The sequence below is a fragment of the Thermobia domestica genome, chromosome 18 (assembly GCF_964235325.1).
Source record: "Thermobia domestica chromosome 18, izTheDome1.hap1.1, whole genome shotgun sequence".
Lineage (NCBI taxonomy): Eukaryota > Metazoa > Arthropoda > Insecta > Zygentoma > Lepismatidae > Thermobia > Thermobia domestica.
Window position 1 is genome coordinate 40,506,034 of NC_137471.1, and position 9,706 is coordinate 40,515,739.

Here is a 9,706-nt window from a genome sequence, read left to right on the forward strand (position 1 = left end):
ACAAATGTGCATTACATTCCCACAATCCTAGCATGCAGTAACCTTGCACCAACTAGTTCTCTCCGCTTGCCAAATAGTTCCACGTTTAGAACCACTTAAATAAGAAAATAAACACAACTTTCCCTCTCCTTATATAGTATTAAGCACACAAACAAGCAAATTATTCATTTTCTTCCTGGTACATACAATTTCAAATTTTTGCTATAGAGCGTCCCACCCTTAGATTGCAGTACAGGAGTAAATGGCAATGCTTTTCCTTATGCCCATTGTTGCCAAACTTAGCCTGAATTTTAGAAATAGTTTCTTTTACTAGGTATGAATAAATTATTGTAGAACATTGTATTCTCTACCAAAAAATCTGTTTTTCTCACATCGAGAAGAATTTTCAAGTATTGAAATACATTGAAAGAGTGAAATCTTGCTAATGGCAAATTCTAACGTCGCGTTAAATATATCACGTCATAAGTTCGGAACTCTAAGAGATACAACGTTGAAACTTATACAGCTATTAACACCATATTCGGTGCCAATGTTGGAAAAGTTTGCGTTCAAAAAAACTTTTTGAATTTTAAAATAAAAAATAAAATGTTAGAGAAAGTGCGTATACTATTGTAATGCAATATCTAAAAAGTTGGCTAGTGAGAAACTTTTTTATTTTTCAGGTTAGATGGGGGTGCAAAGGGAGAAAAATATTGAGAAAGGATTGAAGTTATTTTTAAAACAAATTGCAGGTCGATATCTTTCTTTATTTAGGTTTTATGACTTTTAGTGTTAAGAGTCAACTTTCCAAAGCGCGCGCATCTGACCAGAAGAAAGGCAGTGACAAATCTTGCCAATGTTATTTTCCTTATGTTTGTTTTAAAGTTACTGATGTAGAGTATTGTGCTATACCGATGAGTGTTTACTGTTGATGCTATGCAAGCACGAATCTACTGCTTAACGGAAGCATATTCGCAAAATCGAATCCTGGACCTCACCTACGATAAACATTGCGTCAACTCCACTCAATCTTAAGTTCCACTACTTACTTCCCTTGTTTTCCTTGAGTTGCACGCACGCAAGCACGTACACACACACACACACACACACATATATATATATGTATATATATATATATATATATATATATATATATATATATATATATATATATATATATATATATATATATATATATATATATAATATGGCAAATATCTATTAATAATAAATCTCATTCCTGGTGATAAAAAGCTATTAGTTTTATAATTGATTCATTATGGTTCGCATATAGTCCTTAATGCTGTTTCAGATGCTGACAATTTTGACAATAAAAGTTGGTTTCGTTTGCAATTCCACTTCTCTTATTTACTTTGAATATACAGATGAAAATGACAAAAGCGTTCATAACAAATAACTTTATGATCTCACAAAGCAGAATGAAATGCCTCTTTATTCCCCCCCCCCCCCATGCTTCTTTAGGAAGTAGGGTTTGATAATTCTATTTGGTTTTGTTTCCTCGCCCAATGATTTGTATCTTGTTGGCTGTCACTATACGTGATTTAAAGTCACAACTTGCGCGTTTGTTTAGAACGGATATAATGGGGTTTATTTGCATTCTTCTTCTGTTTCCAGACTGATATTGTGTGTCTGAGGTGTCAGAAGTGAGTATAGAAACTAGGAGGTTCAGTTCCTATTCACCATTGCATGTGTCATCATTATCATCATCATATTTTATTGGCAGACCACTTGCTGCAACTCAGAAGCTTCCATGATCCACAGTCTTCGGTTAACCTCTTCGTCTTCACGTATGATTTTTCTATTTTGATATCGTCCAGTAATTGTAGTCTCTTTTCGTCCCCTCCCTCTTTTTCCTGCCACCATACCCTCTAGCACGTCCTTCATGATACAGTCTTAAACATCGGAAGTGGGGAGAAGCCGCCTTCACAATATACTTTATTATGTAACTTGTTTGACAAACGGAATTGGATTAGCGGATATTTTGCGTACACAGACGAATGAGCGTTCTCGTACGTCACATTTTCTCGTCACTTATCACTATTACCCTACTCCAGTTTTCACTCTTATCCAACTTCAGTAGCAGTATCTTACCCATTGTTATTCCTTAGTTTTCCGCACAATCGGTGCAGGAAATTTCTGTTTAGAGCTGTTTAGTCTGCCATTTATTTCAATCATATGTTTTCTATTCGTTTCATATGTTCTCTCGATTTCGTATTGCTTCCATCAAAATTTTATTGCAACGATTTATAAACCATCATTAAAAAAAAAAAAAAAACTTCTAACACAATTGTTAGACTGTTATTTCGTACCCTCCAATTCGCCGTTCTAAATTAAATTGCGCGATTGGAATGACAAAAGAGTTGAAAATACATGAATTTAAGAAGAATTTATTTACAGACTCATCACTCTTTCTTTCTTGTTCTTTCTTCGAAAGAAAACATACGGCGGAAGAAATGCGGCAACAGCGCGCTCCATTTACTCTGTACTGCAATCTAAGAGTGGGACGCTCTATAGAAACGGACGACTAACTTTGGAACTTAACCCCTTTATACCATATTCAAAATTGCAAGGTTTCTACTGATTTGACATTAATCATTGAAGTACATAGGGCATTTTTGCTAGTATATATGGTACTAGATACCTAGATATACAGAACAATAATCTTAAGTTGTTACCGAAACAGAATCCGCTTCGCAAATGATATGAGAGTGGAGCGTTGCCACCGAGTTTTTCTATCAACGAATAAAATTCGAGTTTTTCTATCAATTAGTTTCTATCGAGTTTTTCTATCAACGAATAGAATTCGAGTTTATCTATCAATTAGTTTCTATCGGGTTTTTCTATCAACGAATAGAATTCGAGTTTTTCTATCAATTAGTTTCTATCGAGTTTTTCTATCAACGAATAGAATTCGAGTTTTTCTATCAATTAGTTTCTATCGAGTTTTTCTATCAACGATTTCCTATGTTCAGTATGTAACAAATATTTTCTAAATTCTAGAGTATTAACCATACATAACAGCAAATGTCACAGTGATACTAATAAGGATAAGAAAGTGGCCGATAGTAGTGTGAATCGTAATGCAGCTAATCAATTTCCTTGTACACAAGACCGGAATACAAGTGACAGTAATAGGGATGAAAACGCATTAATTTCCAAATATAATAATATTTTAGTAAGATTAAAATCGTCAATAACCATGCATCGAAGAGTCCCACGAGGAGCAAGACATGCTATGACACAGGGCCGCCCACAGGGGGGATGTATGGCGCAAGCTGCGCCATTGAGAAAAATTTTGGGGGGGATTTTACTCTACTTTCGAACTAGCAATTTTACTGTCGGAATAGCATTAAAACACGATTTTGAGAAGTTAATTTTCAAAAATTTTCCGGGGTGAACCCCCGTACCCCCTGCTTCCATACTCGATGAATGAAGTACCGCGCAAGTAGCCGTATGAAAGGTTGGTTCGTTTTAAGAGAGAAGAGCCGCCCACAGGAGGGATGAATGGCGCAAGTTGTGCCATCGAGTAAAAATTGGGGGTAATAAAAAAAATTGGGGAAGAATTTTACTCTAATGTCGAATAAGTAATTTTGCTGTCGACAGAATAACATTGGAACACGATGCGATTTTTTTTAATCTCGAGAATGAATCCCCAAAGTAGTTTGACATAATTGTGAGCTAGTGGTAACAATACAGACAACAGCCAAGTTTGAAATCTAAATTTGAAGTGAGCCAGTGAGTGTTTGTAACTGTTGTCCACCAGAACTTGGCGCCTATTTTTGTGATTTCAATTCTTTTTAAGGCCACTCATACTTGGCTCTTTTACAGGAATGTTTTTTGTTGGATATCACTTCTTTTTGTAGGCTAATTTCGAGGATAACATTTTCTTTTGGTATCAAACTCAATAACTTGTAACTTGCGTCTTACTTTTCATGTACAAAAGAATGTAAAAAAAAAGAATACCTGTGCCATACACAGTGTGTAGAAGTTTTTATACCCTTCAATATCCTTATAGAACATATTTAGTATTGTACACTACCAAGACTACTAATAAAGTAATGCCATTTTTATAATTACCACTGCCCCTACTGCTACTACAAGCATTCTATAATACTAATACATTAAATGAAAACAACAACAAAAATAACAATTACTAGTACTATAAAAACTACTGCTACACTGGGCAATTGTTTTTAGAGGACTTGAGTTTTGAGGAGGGAAGAGATTATTAGTTTTGGGGGGGAGTGCGCCATCAGCTTTGGGGGGGATGGGCACCCCTGCTATGACAGATGCGCTATATGAAGTTCTTCAACAGATAGTCATATCTAATAATCTTGAATCTTGGATTAATCTCTTGTTCTTCCCCTACATAACACTTTCTATGCCTCCACCTTCTGCTAAAGCCACCAATCTTACTACATGGATGAAACAGATAATCCAACAATGATCAAATAGTTGCTGTGATGATATAACAAACGTAGCAAGTTTGAAGAGAAACACAAACTAACGTAACAAAATTACTAACAAATCATCCAATGACATCTTAATCAAGCACATAGAGAATAAACTTGCAGAAGGAGACGTGCATGGGGCATTTCGACTTCTTATTCAGAAGATACCTTAGTCCCAATAGATGCTGCCACATTGAAAGTTCTAAAGGAGACACATCTTGCACATCCTTGTGGGTTTATGTTACCTGACGAAGCAGATTTGAATACTAATGTTAAGAGAGTCAATAGTTCTTAGTTTCGTTTCTTTCTATCCGCTTGTTAAATTGTCCAGACAAACCGGAAAAGAATAGCGTTATGTCTACATATGTATAAGTTATGTTGTTTGTTTCCTTTGTATAATTTCCGTGTCATGTAAATCTGTGTATGCAACAAATTGTTTAAAAAAAGTTTAAAAACTTCTTAGTTACTTATGCTAATGAACGTATTTCTCTCAAACTGACACTTTTCTGCACATGTCGAGATTTTGGATTTGAGATGCCACAGGATAGTTTTCCACGTTTCAGTACTATCTCTTTCGTGATATATGAACTGAAGACCTCCTACTTTCAGGCAGTTCAGTCTCTAGCATGGTCATCCGTTGTAGCAGACTAGCATCTTAACCTTTCAAAGATAACCACCCCACGACATAAACGTCGGCAACACCTAGTGGCCCACTTGCCGGTAAATATCGATCGTCGATATAGCGACGCATCTAAGGATTGCCGCTAGTGTGCCACTGGCGGCAGGGTTTCGTTGAGTCGAAACACATACCTAGATGCGGGGTGTTGAAGCTACCACCGCGTAGCGGCGAGGACTTCGTTTCGGTCCACATTCCTTCGATTCGATCGCGAAGAATCGCGAAGGGATCAACACGAACCATCGCAGTCATGTGCATGCGGTCTTTATTATATATTAGGTTTTCTCGACGAATTGTTCCTAAAGTGAGTTGCGGGTGTCAAGAGTAACCCCTGAATTTATATTATGAAGTGAAAAATCTTGAAATGAGTGTGTATATTAATTATATGACTTTAGATGGCAACTGTCGCCGATCATTTGAAAGTGAATATGGGAGAACTATGGAACGAAGTAAATAGACGTGCTTCATTTTGTTATAAAATTACATCGCGAACGCATTTCAACTTATCCCACACGGTTATCGTCGAATATACACGGTTAAACAAGCACTCTGATCGACCAAATTAAAAAAGAAAAATACCTCAACAATTTATCCCTCTACATGCGAGGTTACCTTCTTCGTTTCCGTGGTGAAGTGGATAGAACACGCGCTTAGTATTAATAAGAATTAGTGATTTGCGCCCACCCCCAGTACTTCATTTTTAGTATGTTTTGAGACTCATCTTAATGTAAACAAATTACATAACACATTTTCGGGGGAAACTTTTCTGGTTCATTGGCGTTTCGTCAGGTCTCTGCCGCTGGTGGAATAATTTTCAAAACGGAAGTGGAGCGTTGTCGCTGCGGGGCAGCCAATTTTTGGCGATATGTTGCTAGTTGCTCATCGGTGGTCCACCTATGCTTACGATATGGGGCAGCTGAGTCCTCCACGCTAACTCTGAACTCAATCTATCGAATGAGAAGTAGCACCTTTAATTACCATTTATCCTGATTCTAAGTTCAACTGGGTAAGTAGTGAATCCAGCGAACTTCGCGCTTAGTCTCATTTATCAATCTACAAGGATGAGCTGTTTCCAGGTTCATAAGAGAGAAGTAATTTACCTTATCAACCGCAGGTTAGAGAGGAAGAAATATGTTCATTGCATACACAAATTCACTACACTTCATTCAACATTCTACATTTCCTAAATATTCAATGAAAGACTACTAAACTCAACTATAAAACATACTTCTGAGTCAAGTAATTTATTTCTGTGAAAAGACTAAGACTGTTAATACCAGATTGATAAAGTAAATGTGTCTTTACGGCACTGAATATCGTAGTATTTAAGCTCTACCTTCATCCTTATAACAGTGTTATTCAGGCGTGTTTTCAATAGCGATTTTATAGTACAGTCAGAAACGACTGTAGATTTTTTTCAAGGAGCAAAAGACTGATACATATTTCAATTCACTAATATACACACTGTAATGCCCTTAATGCTTCACGTTAAACAAGTATTATTAACTAACATAGTATAACTTTATTGACTACAGTAAATATATTAAATAGGAGGTGCTGCCGAATGGTTTCTCCACTCACACTGAATTGTAGTCCGAGTTCCTCACATGTATGTCCACTGTTCGCCTCAATTGCTACCTGAAGATCTTCGTTTTGTACATGTGTTGGTCTTCCGGCACGTGATATCTTCGAGTGTTTCGTCCCCGTCTTTAAACTTGTTTTAGAAAAAAACTGCTGCGTTATCCGCGTAGACATCAGACCCTACCAAAGGCCTGGCATATCTTCCGCCCCGCTGCAGTGGCATTTGGACCCACTTTAAACTCATACAGCATATCCGCCCTTATGACGCTCTGTAGAGGTACGATGTTCACTCTGTCCTTACGCAAGTTCACCGTGTAACTAGTGATGGGCAAATTCCCGGGAAGATATTTTTCGGGAATATTCCCGGAATATTTATAATCACAAAAAATCATTCTATTACTTTATTATGATTTCAAAGTTAAATTCGTTCTTTTCTTTTGCCACAGTATATTATTACTGTTTTCTCCAGAGGATTCTTTAAAGTGTACATTCTGAAAGGTAATATGTTATTTTATTAATATTTGTTATATTTAGAGAGCAGGCATAATTGTATATTTACTTACAATATGTTCTATGCAAGTAAGTATGTGGAAAAAATGGTATAGTAAGTCCACATACTTTTACACCGCTAAACAGTTTAAATTTATATGTAAGTGTATTTTCTAAACTTGACTCTACTACTGATATTAATAACATATTAAATTTTTAATGTTATAAATAGAGACCGGATGTTAGGCAAAATGCCTATTCTTTAATATTAAAGATATGATCAAAAATAACGTTTTAAAGTTTATGTGGGGGGTTATAGTTTCGATTTAAGCCAATTTTATTTTGCTTATTTCGACCTTTGCTGTTTAAATAATTGCTTTAGTGCCTAATGTTGCCTATTCTATGCATTTTCTTTAAAATAAGCCTTCATTGGAAAAATATATAATTTATACAACATAAATAATATACACGTATATACGTACGATATTAATACTCGTATAATAAGTGTTTGTAAGTACAAGCAAGTGCTAGGTTACAATGTACATACAGGGTGAACTTCAAAGATGTGCACATACTTTGGAAGGTGATTAATGACATCAAAAGAAGACAAAAAGTCCTGTTGTATTTTGTCGAATTCTGCGTCGTGTACGAGTGGCAGTGGTGCCAACTTGGAATCGAAAATCGAATCTTGACAATTGGAACGGAACAGATAGATGTGCACATACGTTGGGAGGTGATTCGTGACATAAAAAGAAGATAAAAAGTCCTGTTGCATGTTGTCGAATTCCTCGTCGTGTACGAGTGACAGGGGTGCCAACTTGGAATGGACAATTGTGCACATACTTCGACAGATGATTCGTGACATGTAAAGAAGACAAAAAGTTCTCTTGAATGTCAGGAAATACCTCCCGAAGTATGTGCACACTTTTATGTCTTCACTCTTGGCGAAGTGTACTGAGTGAACTGCAGTGCACTTCGCCAAGAGTGAAGAAAATTTCTCTCAAAACATACGTTAACATTGATAAATAGCTGCTGTACTAAACTAGCATTTAATGGCATTGATTCAATATTCCGGGTGATGTTTGGTTTGGTTTAGTTTTTTTAATTGACTTGTTTTAAATTCAGTGACTAAACAATTGCTTCCAAAGTATGCTGTAATTCTTGTTATCACACAGCCTAAACTAAGATTCCGGTTGGTCTGGTGGATAACGCACGCGCTTAACAGCCGCGCGGTGTGAGTTCGAATCCAGGTCATGTCAGAGGTTTTTATTTTTTACTAGTTTTGACTTCTCGTATTGTTATTATAACCATATTTTCTGATTTCTAAGACAATACGGCGCGGTTGTCACTTTTTCAACCCAGAATTCTGGGTTATTCCAACTATACAGTTTTTACAGTGCGTTCCAATTGTCAGGATTCGATTTTCAATTCCAAGATGGCACCCCTGTCACTCGTACACGACACGGAATTCCATAACATGCAACAGGACTTTTTGTCTTCTTTTGATATGCATCATGCAACAGGTCTTCTTTTGACATTACGAATCACCTCCCGAAGTATCTGCAGATCTTTCAGGTTCACCCAGTATGTATGGAATGCATAACAAGCTTCGTTTTTATGTGTACAATAAAAGAAGATATTAACAAACAAATATGTTTCTATATTCTTTGAACATTATCTATGACCTGAATCTATTTTTTAATGGTATTGAGTATTTATCTTCATTATTTCGAGTTACATTTTAGTGCCTATTTTACTGCCTATTTTTTAAATTTTAGTGCCTATTTGCCTGCCTATTTTACAGGTTTTTAGTGCCTAAACATCCGGTCTCTAGTTATAAACAAATTAGATTTTGTAACTGCCAAAAGACACATGTCTCACGATTTCATCAACATATGCGCATACATATTTATGTTCTCAGTATTTGCAAGATACTGACTTATCTTTATAATTTTGCACGTAACATTGCTACACACGACTTTTCTTCCTACCTTTTTCTCGAAACTTCATGTGTTAATTCACATGTAAGAGAAGTCCGAGTGCATATTCAGAAATTCCAGTCAGAGACAGCAGACAGACCAATTTCTATTACTAACAGTGGTTCGAGGTGTATTAATAGTCCTTCATCTCTATTTCTACATAATTTCTACATTAATTTACAAACTGGTTCCTTTTCATAATTTGTCAATTAGTTCTTTGCTACATTTTAGTGCAAATGGAAATGAAACTTAAAAAATCATATTATTAGTTATATGAAGTACAGTCAACGAATTTTAAAATGTTTTAATCTCCAAATTATTTAAAAACTAATAGTAAATCTTAATAAATGAAAATAAAGTAATTAGTCATATGGTTCTTATAATTTGGAAGATAAAGTTAAGAAATGGAAATAAATTCCTTCCCGGGAATTTATATGCCAGGGGAAAAAACAGGGAATATTCCCATTTTTTATTTTCCTTCCCACCGGCAATATTCCCAGTACCCATCCTACGTGTAACTGAAGTGTCAC